The following is a 17,076-nucleotide window of genomic DNA, read 5'->3' on the forward strand; positions in this document are numbered from 1 at the left end:
TGAGCCATCGCTCGTCCCAGAACAGAAATAAACTCGATTTGAAGAATGAACAGGCTACATGACTGCAGGTCATCTTTTGCAGTATAGACCATATACTCTCTCCTTCTACACAATAAGAGGCGAATTGTGAACAAAATCTGATTGAAAAACACAGTTTCACCAGAATATGACTAAATGCACGTTTGTGTCAGTCTTCACTCAACCATGGTGTCAGTCAGTGCATGTTGATGAGCGTGTAACACATGTGTCTTCTGGTTATCTTCATTGAGGCAATAACAGTTAACTGGTTGAGGGAGCTGCCTGGGAAACAATCAGTAAAATACATTCGAAAATCAGGCTGTCGCAACGAATGGAAGAGAGAGAGAGAGTCAGGTGCATGCAAACAGTTGCTCACAGCAGCTCACGTTAATGGACGGAGAGTTGGTGTATTTGATAGGGCAGCTGTAACCCAGGTGGTGGAGCACATCATCCACTTACCCTCCACACGTCATTGGATTTTTTTTTTTTCTTTTGGTCTTTTATTCTTGAAAAATTACAATTTTATAGGTTATTAAGTCAAACTCTAATCCCCTGTGATCACCGTGAATCCATGCTGACCACAGCCGCTCTGTGTTGGACTAAACTTTTCGTGCCATCTTTCAACTCTATCTCGTGTTTTATGTAGAAAATACAGACCCTGGATATAGAAGTTGGCTAGAGTATGACTTTGATTGTTTTACTTGCATGTAAAAAAAAAAACTGCTTGTATTTACTGATGTATAATAACTCTTCAATAATCCTTTACATTTTTTTTTAATACTCTTGTGACACTATAGCTGCTTTTCAAAAAACATTTTTATTGTTTAGCAAAACTGTATATTATGTTCCAATCAACTATGTCAGTATAATTATCAATTTACTATTTACTAATGTTTTGTTGTTCTCCATCCATCCATTATCTATACCGCTAAGATTTTCGCTCATCCTTTTAAAAGTCACAAGGGGCCGTAGCCAATCCCAGCTGACATTGGGCGAGAGGCAGGTTACATCCTGTACAGGTCGCCAGCGTATCACCCTTTCAACATTCACCCTCACAGTCAAACCTAAGGTACATTTAACCTCTCCCCAATCTGCATGTCTTTGGACTGTGGTTGGAAGCCAGAGTTCCCAGAGAAAACCCACACAGACACGAGAACATAGAACAAGGATTCACCCCAAGAACCTTCAGCAGTAACCACTGAACCACCGTGCCGCCCCGTTGTTGTACTGCCGTGCTCAAAACTAAAAACCAGTGTCTCCCCTCTCCTCTATGAAGCACGACTGGTTTCCATCAAGCCCAGGCTGTGATGTCTCTGCCTCCTCCTCTCACTCACCCTCACAGCAGGACTTGGTCGCCCACGACACCACCCCACATCCCCTCTTTCTGCGCTACTCTTGATTCTAATTGGCTCAGACCAGTCTTATGCCGCTGTAATCCCCGCATCTTAATACTCCCATGGTAACATTCTCTCACCTAATGGCTGCACACTGAGAGGCATTTTCAACCACATTACCTCTTATTGAGTTACAGAGCCCCATCGTTCCAAATAAGACAAATTTAATTGATCCAGTCTATAAAAATCTCTGTGCTGCTGTGAAAGACCTGGTGTTTGGGTTTCTTTATTTATTTATTCGCTCTGTTTTCCCACCTTGGAGTGTGAAGCCCTGCATGAGGCGCAAGGAAATTAGGTTTATTCCACTCCAGACAAAAAAAAAAAGGACGGATGCAGAGGAGAAATTCAAAGGTTTCAAAATTAGATCAATGGTCTCAACAATCAATCAAAGGCAGGGTTCCTCATGTGTCAGCCTTGGTTGTAAGATCAAAATGAACCTTTAAAACAGCAGGTACCAAGTCCACTCTTAAGTGAACCATGCGGGGGCGGGACCCAAGCTGTAGAAAAGGGAATAAAAAAATATGTATATATACACACAAGCACAGAAAAACAGGCAGAGCAAAGATGTCATATTCAATTATTTTTTGTGTGTGTGTCTTTTCTGACACGGTCTATCTTTATTCAGTAAGGAACTTGTAATGCTATAAAGGCAAGCAAATTTCATTTATAGGTTCAAGTGCGAAAGATGTATTCAAAATGTATCCCAGGCCGAGCTGCTGAAATGGACAGACTACTGTCAGAGCAGGGTGTTTTTAAAGAACAAATTTACTTTGGAAACTTTAACGCACTGTTTAGTGTATAAAAAGTATGTTTGTGCCCCGACTTTCACCCACACACCAAACAACCCTGTTACCGACCACTGAAGATATCGAGCTCACTGGGATACTTAAGTGATTAACCAAAACAAATATTATATCCAGTGTAAAAGCTCGGGATTGAATAGAGCTGAACAATAAAACGCCGGCCTTAATCTCACCTGTTGAGAAGAAAAATGTGATAATGAGAGAAACGGTGGGCGAATACTGAGGTAATCCTACCAACAGAGTGCTTCCCCCATGAAGGATTTAACTATTCCCAGCAACCAGATAAACCAAATGTTATATTCCACAGTGTGTTGGTTTATGTGTGCATTGCAGTTTGTAGCGCAGGTATGTGTGTGCTAGAGGGGGCATAACCTCTGTTTCCCATTAGAAATGCTGTGATGATGGAGGAGAGGTTTATAATTTGCCCGGGAGGATTTTCTGCCTTACCATATTTTGAAAGCAGCTGAATTAACTTTCTTGCCATTAAATCCTGTATTAGGATATATAATTCCTTTTCTATTCCCTTTTCTCAGCCTTTTTGAAAAATTTCTATCAATCTTATTTTACGCATGATTACAGTTTTAACGAATTATGGTCAGCTTTATAGCCGGGGTTAATCTCAGCTTTCTCTCCATAAATGCTGGTAACTGGGCTAAACACTGCTGATAAAGCTCAAGGCTGGTAACTGAGAAAAATGCAATTTGTCTTAAAATAATTTTTATATTATCAACTTATTTGGTGAAACCATTATATGAGGCATGCAAATGTAACATTTAATTGCCCATCAAATACTCTGGCTTATCAAAACTATAAACTTTAAATCTCCCTCAAAATATCACTTTCTGTTAAGTCAATCCCTGATTGAGCTGAAGACTTAAGTCACAACAGTAAATTGATAAATAACCAGCGCAGAACCAATGCCTCAGCTGAGGCTTGTTCTGGCTGGATTCAGTTTGTCACAGCCAGAAGTAGAATGATACTTAGAGAACACAAACCTCCAACAGTCCCCTTGTGAACAGAGTATATGGATCTGCACCAATTTTCACACACTTATAGATATGGGGATAGATAGATGATTTAAGATCCTTGAATTATCCCCATTGAATTTGTATTATTATTATTATTCAGTGAAAATGCCATATCTCACGATATTGAAGACAGTGAAATAAAAATCTGCCTCCTGATCCCTTGCCACACCAAAATTTTCTTTCCAGACTCATACTGCAACAACATTTTGTGGTGATCCATCCAATAGTTTTTTGTAGAATTCTGCAAACTACAAATAAAAAGATGCAGATGAAAACATAACCTCCTTGTGGAGGAAATAAACAACACTCCAGAACTAGTCCCTTGGCTGTTGCTTGTTCTGCCTTCATGCAGCTTATCACAGCCAGAATTATCAAATGCATTTTTGCAAAGTTGACTTGTTCGTTTCTGATGCTAAACTTCCACTTTCATTTCTTTGTGAAGGTTGTTCAGTTTGCAATAAACTTGAGCAACGATACAGTTACTATTCATGTTCAGAACAACAGTAAGCAATGCCTGAGTTCAAAAAGGCTGAACCCTGCTGTAACCTGTCTCCAAAATGTTCTTGGAAAATGACAGATTCTCCGCTTTTTTTCCACAAACAGTTGATTCCAACCATTTCAAAAGAAGAGAGAAAAATCCCTAAAAAGATTTCACAGTGTGCACTTTGCACACTGTGAAATCAGGTCTGGGACTTTGTGTCTCTTGAGTCCACATGCATTCTCCAGCTCTCTATATCTTAATCTTGTTACTCTCAGAAACATCAGCTGGGAGCGTTTTTAATAGCTGGCAAGTTAATCAGTACAGTCAATTACCGATCTCATCAGCTAGCTAGAGTGGATTCAAGTCCAACTTTTGAAATGGGACTTTTCAAGTGCGATGGCGCCGTCAGAAATGTATTTCAGTATACATTTAGACAGTAATACAATTTGGCTGCGAGTTGAGACAATGAATTTAAGTACAATAAAGTAGAATATCCTTGAAATCAACATTCAAATGCTTGTACGAGATGAATACTAATGAACCTCCGAGAAGGCACTGCTTGAAGAAATGGGGAATGGGGCAATTAAAGAATGCCTGAAGCAACTTTACAGAGGACAAAGCATCCAGTCTTTCTAATTAAATTCTGTGGAAGACACCTGGCCTTTCACCTCCTCCTCCATTTCCCTGTGCTCCCAAGTGGCAGTCACGAAGAGGGGCATCTCAAAAGCTTCATACTCCTCGATTTCACTCAGGCTGTGAGAATAGCCAATCGTATTCATGGACAAATGCTCCCAATAGATCTAATCAGCAGTGGTGGACTGGGGTCACAGAATAGATAGATATCACAGTTACTATTTACCACACACCCCAGGCTCCCAGAGGATTATCCAAACCTAATATTTCGGACTCAGCAACTCAACAGCTACCGACAATTGAAACTTGACTGAGAGCCTTTTTTTTTTAGAACTTTTAAGGTGGATCTTACTCATTTCCCAGCGGAATTTCTATGTACAGCTGATCGAAGATTAGTAGTAAGTAAACTTTGTGTCAAAGTTTTATGCAAAGGTCCTCACGTCTGACATCTGAGATTGACACACACACACATACACACACTTTTGGTGCAGCGCTGAGGCAGTGTGCCTGGCGATTAAGGGGAACACACAGTACAGGATAAGTGAGGTTCACAACCTTGCTCCCGGAGGGATCTTTTAGAAGTACAAGACAGTGAGTGGGAACAAACGTCAAAGGGAAGCTCCCTGGTAATGGTACGGAAGTTAATAAAATGAAGGCAGGTAATGGAAATTGGTTTTAAACCACTGGCCACATTCCTCCTGAGATAGAGATGGCTTGGGCTAATGAACCCTGACAGCCTATTCCACAGCAGTTCCACACTTACAGCACATTCGCCTCCAACACCGTCTCCTCCCACCACCAGGACAAGCCAAGGTAGCGAGGATAAACTTTGAACTTCGCACCTATTAACTACTCCCAGTTATCTAGTTATTTAACACCCAATCACACTTGAAGGTGCGCTGTGGCAGCATGGTCCTCTCGCATCAAATACGATTCCCTCATCCTGCACAGTCAAATTCTGCACGAGCCAAATGACAACCTTTACCTAACGTTGAAGACAAGATAATATGGCAAGTTATCTTGGTTGTGCCGACAAATCAGCAACAGGTTAAGTTTGTAAACCTAATTGCTAATTTCACCACTTACCACTCGCAGAACACAATACAAAAGTGCCAATTTTACCTTTTTGACCGTTTGGAAGAATGATGCACTAATCCTCCATAGTTGACTGCATGTGTCCATATCCAACCTTATTAAATTTGACTGATTCACATTACATTGTTTCTTAGCAATGTGGTTATATTGCTGCAACAAAACAAAACCTCTACTTCTGTCAGCTCTACACAGAAGGTAGACAGACTAGTACTCTGTTTCACATAATACTCTGAATTTGGGGATGAAAAGCAGTAGTGGTGTAAAACTGATAAAAAGAAATACATCTTGCACAGTCCACATATGATTAGTTCAGACCTTAGGTGATCTATTTACTGCGGAGAGATTACTATTTTTAGACAATTAACGCTTGGAGCTTACCTAATTTTTTTAATGAACATTCTTAGGGTTAATTGCATTGGTGCTATTGTGTGATAGAATAAGGGCAACCATGTCAAGGAGGAGGGGAAAGACTCACAAATCATGAAGAGAATCTGAAGTTGTACAATGTCTCTGTAGCTTGTGGCAATGGAATGGGATTAAGGATTAACCAACAAGTCATCCCAATTAAACGACAAAATATTTCCCCATGGTCGATTACCAGTGGCATTGGAATATTGTTTATCAGTGGATTTGAAAAACAAATACAAGTTTACGAGGGCAGCAAGAACTAGATATCACATATTTGTATTCAATAGTGTAAAGCCTGTATGGTCAACAGAGGTAATTCTTCAAAACATTATCACAATAGCTGATGTGCTTCTGTCTTGTGAAATCATTTGATGATATATTATTTCTACAACTGAAGACAGAGCTAGGATCACATGGAAATGGTGAAGAAAAGGACAAGACAGAAGAAAGGGAGATGATTTGCAGTTAATCTACAAAACAGACGAGTACAAAAAATATGGACAAAGAGAGAGACAGACAGACAGAGGTTTTAGCACACAGTGAAATTCCCCAGCTTCGCTCTTGCAGTGGTTCCCTCAAACCCCTCTTCTTCTGTCCATTTCAAGTCAATGTGGAAGTAAAGTCTTGTTTATTTCCCCCCAAAGATAATGTTGGAGCTGCTGTGCTCACGTAACCCATCTTCACTCATCCACACCGAGGCCCAGGAGTGATGGAAGAAAGGGGCATGAGGGGCAAGAATGCGTCACAATGTTTCACAATGTTCTCCATCCATCTGAACAATGTCGTTTTTACTGTATATTGGACGATATGACCAAAAGTGAAGCCAGATCATCTCAGTCGCCTGCCTATTGGCTGGCTGCAGTAGAGGTTTTAAATCCCACCTCCAGATTCATAAATGGGACATGGGCTGAATTTGAAAAACTTTGAAGTGCATGCCAAATTAATTCATATTTCCTAAGATGGTTTCAGTCATTTTAGGCAGTTCTCATCACACCAATGAATGTTTAAAGTGTCCTGACAAGTTTGGTTTTAATTAGTTATTTGATGCTATAGAAAAAGGGTGAAACATCATGATTGACAGCAGAGACTGACTTTTGATTGGTCGAGGGGGTAAATCTGAACAGACTCTGGCTCCAAATGACGTCATCGTGCAGCGCAAGATGGCTGCACCCATATCAGGGATATTTTGGCTTCATGTTTGTACAGCGGGAGGAGGTGGAGACACATCGTCCATCTTTATATACTGTCCATCACACAGCTAGCATATTTACTGGTAACAAAATATTGAATTATATTGCAAGCACAATTCATTTTCAAATATCCTTTAAAAGTTGTTTGTTAATCATTGACAACCAGAATTCTACGTTAAAGAGTTTTCGCAAATGTCTGAAATCAGCAATGCATGATCGGTTACTTTTTCTTCCACAAAGCATAACTACTCTTCACTACAAACAGTCACAAAAATAAATTCATTAACATCAGTAAATTTATGCTCAGTCTGTTTAAACAGTTACTCTGCATTTTTTAAATTGACAGAAGAAAAGCCCCTGGAGACAGGCCTTACCAAAAGCTTTGGGTACAGACAGTTTCTTTCACAGGACGTACTCATGCTCTTTCATGATTCTCTTGGTGATAAGACGTAATCTAAGATTGCATACACTGATGAAGGTCCTCCTGCACACCCTAGTGGAAACACAAGGGGACTGTTTGAAGTGGAGACGATGGGGATACTCCGGTCCCCTGATGTTCAGAGCATCAGAGACAGAGAGAAATATAATCTAGTTCCAACTCCCCTGAACATTCATAAATAAAATATCAAGCAACTGAGACCCTAAGACAATCCCCACCTTGCCACAGTTGCAGAAGAAGCGAGCATGGCTGGTCACGCGGAGGGCATCCAGGGGAGAGTCTCGCTCCCAGAGGTGTTAGATAGTTGTACTTAATGAATTGGAAGCAGCAGCAGTTTTGCTGGGTCCCTGTGCCCCAGGTTGGCCCCCGACTCAACCAGAGCCAGCCAAGAGAGAAAGGTGCTCTGTCTAATCTGGCCTCATTTTATGCCTCTTTAACCATGACCAATGTATTTAAATGGCAGTTTCTTTGACAGATGCTCACTTCAAATTATTCCTAACTGGAAATTTGTAGGAGTGATATTAAATATCCTTCAGGCCAGGCTGCCTGAAGAGAACATAGAAACATCAAAAGGCCAAACACTTCAAAAAGTAAAACTAATGATCCTAGACCACCTCCAGGGAGGAGGAGGGCTTCAACTTTGTCCAACATGCCCCCGGCCACAAAAACATCACTCCTTTAAGTGCAGATATGACCATTTGCCCAACCCTACATCCACTGCATTTAAAAGTGATTTAACATGAAATACATAATGTATATCCCCCTATAACTGAACACACAGGGGAGCAGTTGCGATGAATATGCGCCGTCTTATCTGACACATCTCGACCCATCTTTGCAAAATAAAATGTACAATATAACCCTTTAAAGTGAGACACTGCAGATTGTGCTCTCTTTCATCTGCACTGTAGTATGTTGGACTTGTTCAGAGAATTTTAAAAAACGTGTTTGCCGGGTTCACAGTCAGGGACTGCAGGAGAGTACTCACCACTGACGGAGCTTCAGCAGCACAGAGTGGCAACTGCATGAGGAGCAAATCTGACAAGGAAAGAAGACGAGAAAGATACAGTCAGAAAAAAAAAAAGAGAGAAATAACTAGAGCAGGGAAACAGCTGGCAGCATTCATCTTAAACCCTGATGGAAGCTGACGGGAGCAATTTAGTAATAATATGCTACCCAATCTGCTGTTGTGAGTGGTAAGACTGAACAGAAGCACCAGGTCAGACGGGGCAGAGGTGTGAGGTGTGACATGGAAGGGATGGAAAGCAGGGAGGGGAAAGTTGACACACTGCCCTGGTTCCCATATGCAGGAGTGGACATATGAACTAATATGAGGTGAAGGACAGAAGCGAGAAATGTAAATGCAAGCACTTCATCAGAGGCACTTTTGCAGTCACTTATCATACATCATTATTTTATTTTTTTGCTGAAATGCAGTGCTGAAAATGTCTCATCTTAAAGTAGAAATCTCTTCTCATGCAACTGTGAAATCAAAACTACAAATTCTCCTTTATCTCAATAAACAAAAGTAAAACATTTTGAATGGCCCTCACAGTACAAGGTCTAACAGTCCCCTAAACACCTGAGTCTTTTAAAAAAGAAAATCAAGATGAACAAAGAATTCTCCGAGAAATCAATACCCTCTCTCGCAACGTTAAAGAAAGTTAAAAGAAAATCCTGAATCTGGGCCTTGATCCAGATCTACACCCAAATTTAATGGGTCCTTTCCTGACCCATATTGCATCCTTCCTGCAAATTTCATGGTAATCTGTCCAGCAGTTTTTGCATAATCCTGCTAACTAACTGACAAACGTACAAACAAAGGCAAACATAACCTCCTGGCAACGGTAAAAATTAGTACATCATTGCCGTCATGGAAAGGTTTCCAACATTTACTCTCTGTTCTTTTTCTAAACTCAAAATATATATTTTTTTAAATCACTTTCCACTAATATGTAAAGATTATTTTCTTTGCTGGATTCCAAGAATATGCCATGTTCTTAAACAAGAAAAGTGAAGCACTGCTGTAAAGAATAACCAATACACACTGAGGGTTTGAAATATTAACAGTGAAATGAATTGGGCACAGTATGCCGGGCTGGATGTTTGTTCTAATGAAGTGCTTTCTTTCCCAGCAAAAAAGCCATATTTTCTTTCTGCCGGGCCCTGAAACAAAAAGCAAATGTTAAAACTTCATCTCTGTGAAGTTGTGCCTGGCTTTGAAAAACAAAACCTACACTCTGCCGCCCGAAATCACCCACTGCTTCATGAGTCAGAACGAATACCTACACAGATTAGTGCAAATCATTTATGACACCACTATTTTAAATACTACTGACATGTTTTTGTTGCAACAGCCAAAGAGCCGAGAGAGGCAGAGAGTCTGACAGTACAATCTCAGGCAGCCAGTTTGAATAAACAGAGTACGGTTGTTTTAGTCTGAGCTGGTGAGGGAACAACCACACTCAGGGCGCCCGGCCAGTTTGCTAATATTTAGTTAGGTATGCCCCATAATGAACGACTTCACACAAAACACTTTATAAGGTTTTATTTTATACCATTACCTTTCTCTTTTAGATGCCAAATTTAAACTAGACGGGTGCTTGGAGAGTGTAAACCTCCGCCAAGGCTAAATTCCCAATCTCACCCTGTTTAGGAAAGGGAATCCATCCCCTTAATTGAATATGATTAGGTTCTTCCTTTGCCAATACCCCACCCTTCCACAAAGTTTCAAATAGGCTCTGTAGTTTGTGTATGATCCAAACAAACAGCAATAAAGAAAGATACAGCTAATGTCGGCTATGCAGGTCATGTTGTACTGCAGTGTTACCCTTAAGAATGTATCTGCCTGAACATTTCCTTGATGCTGACCTCTCCAAGACTTTCACATACTTCACAGGTGCTGCGATTCACTTCAAACTTTGTGAACATCAGCTGGGGGCGCGCAAAGAAACGCAAGTGAGCATCAGGTTCCTTCTGCTAATCATCTATAATTCAAGTCTTTTCAGCAATTTAAAGTAGAACCAGTTGGCACTCTCAGACTCAAAGTATTTCAGGACTATGCCTGAAACAGTCCGAGCTCTCAGGGGCCCTGATTCTATAAGAGTTCGGTTTCATCCAGCCATTTAAAGTCAATCAATTCAACAGCCAATTATAGTCCGTTGCAAAATCTTGACCAGTTTCAAGGCGTCACGCATGATGTACGTACCATAGCAACAACAGTAGCAGGCCGTAGATATGCACCAAAACTAGGGTCAGTTTCCCCTGGAGGAAATCCTTTTAAAATGCCCCCCCCCCCCGCTCTCCCCACCTTTCCTGTCTCTCTCTGCCGTCACCGTCAATAAAGCAGTAATACCAAAAAAATAATCTTTTTAAAAAAAAAACATGGCAATGGCTGGCTGGATGTAAACCTGTAAGTATTAACCCGGAACAGCTGTCCTCTAGCCCTCGGCAACTCCAGAGCCTGCCATCAGAAGAATAAGCCCACAGTCCTGTTAGCCACATGCCGCATGTATTTAATTCTCAACATCTGCTGGCTTCATGCTTCTATGCTTTCCATTCCCACTGCGCATTCTTCACAAATTCAGTAGCTTCCTTCTCCTGCGTTTGTAAATGTTGTTGATTGTGGAAACCGTCCATGTTTACTTTGAATCCCTGGCCGTTCCCGGACCAGCTCTAATTACCTGCAGCTGTTCACTTTGCTGCTTTCATTGGCGATATGCTTTAAACACACGACCGGTGGTTTCTATGTAAGATGTAGATTTCTAAAACACACTGGATACAAGTTTCTGAGCGCTCAAAAAAATGTGGCATAGTTTTAATCATGGTACCTTCATGGCATTTAGTGGCATCCATCCAGAAATGGGAAATTAACTGGGTGAAATAAACTTTCCAAACATTTTTGTGCAACCAGCTACACAGATACTTGGTTGATCTCTTGCTCAGTCAGAAATCAGTAGAACAACTGAGTGATCTAACACACCGTCGGCCTCAATATTCAGCACATACACTGCACATGCATGCTTGCCAACATCGCAGTTCTTTATAGTAAGGAAAAGTCTACCCTGGAGACATCATCTGGACCAATACTTCTGTATATTACTTTGTCGGAATCTTGAAAAGGGTTTTTATTTATCCTCTAATGTCTTAAATGTCTGACTGCGAAGAGGGAAGAGAGAGGTAAAAGAGGGAGAGAGGGAGAGAGAGAGAGAGAGAGAGAGAGAGAGAGAGAGAGAGAGAGAGAGAGAGAGAGAGTCGGCTGCTCTTTGCCCAAGGACCTTGTCTGCTCTCACCTGCTCTGTTCGACAGCAGCGTAACAGTAAATTTGACACCGTCTGGGACACAAATTGGCATCCTGGACTGTGGTTATACCTCCAGTATAATCTAATTAAAAGACACTGCCAGTGGGGAAGAAATCAGAGCATTATAAAGTTTGATAGACAGACGGACATAAAAGTGTTTGCCGTTTCACAACATACTGGGCACAAGTGTAAAACTTCAGAGCCTTGGCTGGAAGAGATTTGGTCTAACTAAATTAGCCCAACTACACGCTCTGCTGTGACTATAAGCGCAACATTAGGTGCTGAAATATGATTTGACCGTATTTCAGCTTTGAAGTCCGGCCAAAGATTTTGTGAGTGACATTAGATAACATTCCATGCAAGGATGAGTGAACTAGCTGCACTCTGTGCACCAAAGGTGTTTTTATTTTCTTTAAAAGCATGGGTAAGTATAGGGTTTCATGGTCACATTTCAGTTTTGACATTTGTGAGTAAATGCACTATTCAAACCCAGTGACCAAATGCACAACGTGACAACTTTATACTGAGGGAAAAAGCTGTGAAAACATACAAGGTCAGGTTAAGAGTGTCTATTGGAAATGTGCTGGAGATACAATCTATTTCTCAAACAATTTACATCCATTTTAGATGCATTCTTGTCAAAATATATTTTTACCCCTGTATTTCGGCTCACAGCATGACAACGGCTAGAGTGTAGCCAAGCATGCATTGTGCAGAAGACAGGTGCACAAGCTGGATCTGGCAGAAATAGACAATCACTCAAACATTTGGATAGTTTCTTCAGTGAGTCTCCAGCTTATCTGACTAAGACGATTTTAGACTGAGGGGGAACATTTAATTGCCTTTTTCAAATAAAGATATAGAAACATGGTCACACTCCGCATAGATAAAACTGCAGCTCACATGTTAGAGTATCAGCCAAAACATGATATGCATATATCAGTTTTTCAATCTACATCAGGTCTGATGTGAAAATCTACTAATAGTCCCAGTAAAAAATATCAGAGTCAACCCAGGCTGATTAGTGTACTGCTGTGTCCCACTGGCAAATTGTACTATACCTGCCATTGTCTAGGATCCAATTTAAATTTTCAATGAACGAAAACAACAATGGTCTACCTAGCTAGCAGGCTAAATTGCTAATTATGGACACGTTTGAGAAAAACTATGAATTATCAACCAGTTATAAAGAGGCTTGTATTAGCAATGAGCAAATGCTTCTCCCACTATTAGCCAAGTCACCAGTCAGCTCTGAACAGCCAAGGAGTATGCTGATTCTAAATGTTTTTGAAATCATTATTTCTTGTTTGAACAGTCAGTTCAACCTTTGTTCATGGGAACGGAGGCTCTGACCGATCTTCAAATCTCAGTCAGGAGAAGCAACACAGCTTCCACACTGGCTGCAATACAGGGTCCCACCTCTTTATGGGAGTCATGGGAGTTTGGCCATTAGGTTTACCTGTGCTTTATGGGCTTAGAGTCGGCCTATGAAGCAGTCTGTTGAGGAATCTTGTGTAGGTTACCAGGAGTATAAGGGGACCTGGAGCCCTCCAGTCTCAAGTGCCGGTATAACAGGAGAAAGAGTTGTGTCTACGTTCTCGGCAGGAAGTTAGACACATTTTCAGTGGGTGTTGACCTCATGTTTGTGAGTTCTATGGACTGGATGTAAGGCACAAGTGGAGAGAGGAGAATTTCCAGTTTGAAACCATTATAATTGTCTCTGCTTTTTGCAGATGACATGTTCCTTATGGCTTCATTGGTGTGCGACCATCAGTATGCACTGGTGAGGTTTTCATCTGGGATGAGAGTCAGAATCGCCAACTCTGAGACTGGTTTTCTGCTGGAAATCAGTGGATTTTTGGCCTTTTTGTTTAGGGACAGAATTTCTTTGGGTCTTGTTCACAAGTCCTGATAGAAGAAAGAAGATTGACAAGCAGACAGGTGTTGTACTGGACCATTGTGGTGAGCTGGAAGGCTCTTACCTACAGCCGTGAGCTTTAGGTAGTGACCAGAACAATGAGATCATGGATGCAAGCAGCTGGAAAATGTTGCTGAGAGGAGGAACATCACTGTGAGCTGATCCTGGATAAGGTGCTGAAAATAGACAGATAGACAGCAATATATCACTGCTACAGTTAGCTGCATACAGGCTAAAGGAGAAGCGTATACATGTTCAGAAGGAATGTTGAAAGAATCCATTGATAAGAATTTACAGAGCAAGCTAGTGGAAGAGACAATAACAAATACAATTTAATGTTTTAACTTGTGTTTTAAGAGACAAAGGACAATTCACAAAATGTCCCAGACTCTACCTGCATGAATTTCTCTGACAGGTTATTCCCGAAGCCTCAAAGAACACAAGCTCAAAGATTTTTTTAAGTTGTAATAGACGAGCCTAACTAACTGCGATCAGATGTACTTTCCCCGACAGAGTAGCAACAATAGGCCCCGTTTTATTTCAGTGTGCACTGTGCATGAATCTAAATGTGAATAAACTAATGTAACTGTGTCCTCACATGAAATCCATCAACATTGTGCAGATATTGTATCCCTTTCTTCTATTCATAATTCCACATGGTAAATTTCCTGAGACCCTAATGAGAGAGAGTGAAAGAAAAGCGTAGCATGAAAACAGCTACCGGGTCTCCTCTGCTTCCCATTCTCCTCAGTCTATGCTACTGAAGGGTTTTTTATTAACTTTATTTAATTATCCCACAAAGCTTCTTTTTTTTCTTTTTTCCTGTGTCCTCCTCCCACTGTGTGAGCCTCGTAATTTAATAAAGCTTCATTTAAGAGAGAAGTTGATTAAAAAAAAAATTAAGCTCCAGTGATCACCCCAGCCTCAGCCCTCCCCGTTTCATGAAAAGATCCAATATTTCATATTATGAACATGTCGGGCAGAAATTAGCACCGCAGGACAAGTTAATGTTTTCCATACAATCATATGACAATGACTGCAAACTCCACATGGAGAATGTCCCAGTAAAATGTGAAAAATGACAGGAGTGGGAACAATTTCACTCCTTAACTGTAGGTCAGGCTTTTTTTTTTTCCTTTCTCCTTGTCCCTGCTGTCTGTCGATCATCCACGTGTTAATTTGTTCATTCATAATTCATATTCTCCTACTTCTTCTGACAGCAGGTGACAGCCAAAACTTGTCTTACCCGGCTGTGAGGGAGATTTCTTATATTTCTACCTCTTTAGAGTGAATGACGACACTTGACTGCAATACAGGATCGAGGAGAAACTCCAGCCAACTGCCCACTGCTTGGTTTCGCTGTCGAAAATTGCACCAACAGTATAATAACTTATGCACATGCCGACTCTTTGAAATACAATCTCCCTAAGTTATCCCATCTGTGCGGCATATACACACGCATGCACACAAACTCACAGATATACAAAAATGTCCAGGCTGTCAATTCCTATCGTGAAAAAGGGGGGGGAAATGATAAATGCACAATCTACACTGCAGCATAAAGTCAAATAGCTTCTCACTGCAGGAGAAACATAATCCACGCAATTAATGCTTGAAAATTATAGCCTGGATCTAGTGGCAGTTTTGAACCATAAGTTATTGATTTGGAAATGAAAACCTGTACTCTTCAAGGTTAAACCCAGTCCACCCTCATTACTGCTCTGTCCTTGAGAGGCCCGCACCAGGGCTGCTGCGAGGAGCAGAGAGGACTGCTTTAATGAAGGTGAATTTAATGGGATTTAATGTATCTGGGGGCAATGGAGCAGCAGAGATATGGTTTTAACAAAGAGCAAGGGACTAAGGGTACAGCCAAGAGAGCAGCCATTTTCCTTTCTTCTTATTTATTTCACATTTGGCCGAGCAGAGTAAAAGTGCACCACATTTTCGTCTGACTCAGCCCCAAGAGTCAGTGGTTAGATGTCTGTAGTCAGGACAATGCAAGCCTCTAGCTTTCCGTCTTAGGGTTCACACAGATATTGTATAACATGGCATCATTTCACCAGATGGGAATAATCGGACATGATGTTGGTATTACAAAGTTTAACAGTGTTCCGTAACTGTTACTTTATTTTAGCAGGGGGCTATTTGGGCCCTTTTAGACAACATTTGAGGTGTTTCCCTGATGATGCTTTGAATATTTCATGTTGCTTTTAGCATTAAAACACTGGTGCTGGAGTGTTTTAATGCTGCAGGGAAAAAACCAAACAAGCACACTATTGACGGAGGATAATGTGATTCAAGATAATGTGATGATGCAGGCAGTATTGCCCATTCACAATCACACACATACAACATCTTTAGGGAGCCCAGCACGGATCACCGATAAGTTTTTTGATCATCCCTACACACAAGTTACCGAGGTCTATTCTCTCACCACTTACTGAGCAAGTGTTTTTTCGTAGACGAAGCAATTGCATCATATCAGGCCTCTCCAGTTCAGCATTGTGTGGGCGCCTTAGGCTGCTTAACGCCGAGCTTTAGGACAAGTAACGTCCCTACATCTTTCTGTTTTCATAACCTGGTTCTATTATTAATTTGTGTGGAGCTTTCACAAACACTGAATTCCATTTGCTTCATGCAGCTTGGCCCCTTCAGCTGCGAGGTCACGATCACATGACTGCGCCTTTGGCTTTTGTAAGCCTGATGTGAACAATGTGTTCTTTCTGCAAATAACATTAAATGGCCCGCTCCGAAAGTAATGCTCCATAAATATGCCAGAATCTTAAAAAGGAATAAAAACTTGCATACCTGGTTTTGAAATCCTTGCACGGCCATTCCTCTTCTTTTTCTCTGCCTTCTCTTGCTTTCTCTGACAGGGTGCTAATTCAAAAACAAGGAGACAGAGGGAAAGGAAGTATTTGTTTTATCAATTCATATTGATCACAGAGGGCCAACGGTCAAACTATAAACTGATCATACCTTCCTCTCCTCTAATGATGGGCGCAGTATGAAATCCAACTGTTCTTTAATCCCTCACTTTTTTCCCAGTCTCATCAAGAGAACAGGTTTTTCTCTTTTCTATTTGAAGGAAACTTTTTCTCCATTTTAAATGCTGAACCATGCTGCTGATACACCTCTGTAGGTGGTGGGTTTGAAAGAGAAACTTCTCTGAAATTTTCAATAAGGAGTGCATATTTAAAAAGATTTATACCTGAGGTACATGCAGCACATAATTAAAGCACACTTCTTAAAAACACTGACCCTCCGCCAGGTCCATGCATGTGTGGATTATGATATTTGAGCGCAGGGCACTGCAGAAAATCAGGAGAGGGCAACTTTCCAGTCTTTCCTTTTTTCCTGTTCATTTG

Source organism: Hippoglossus stenolepis, chromosome 1, assembly GCF_022539355.2.
Source record: "Hippoglossus stenolepis isolate QCI-W04-F060 chromosome 1, HSTE1.2, whole genome shotgun sequence".
Taxonomy (NCBI): domain Eukaryota; kingdom Metazoa; phylum Chordata; class Actinopteri; order Pleuronectiformes; family Pleuronectidae; genus Hippoglossus; species Hippoglossus stenolepis.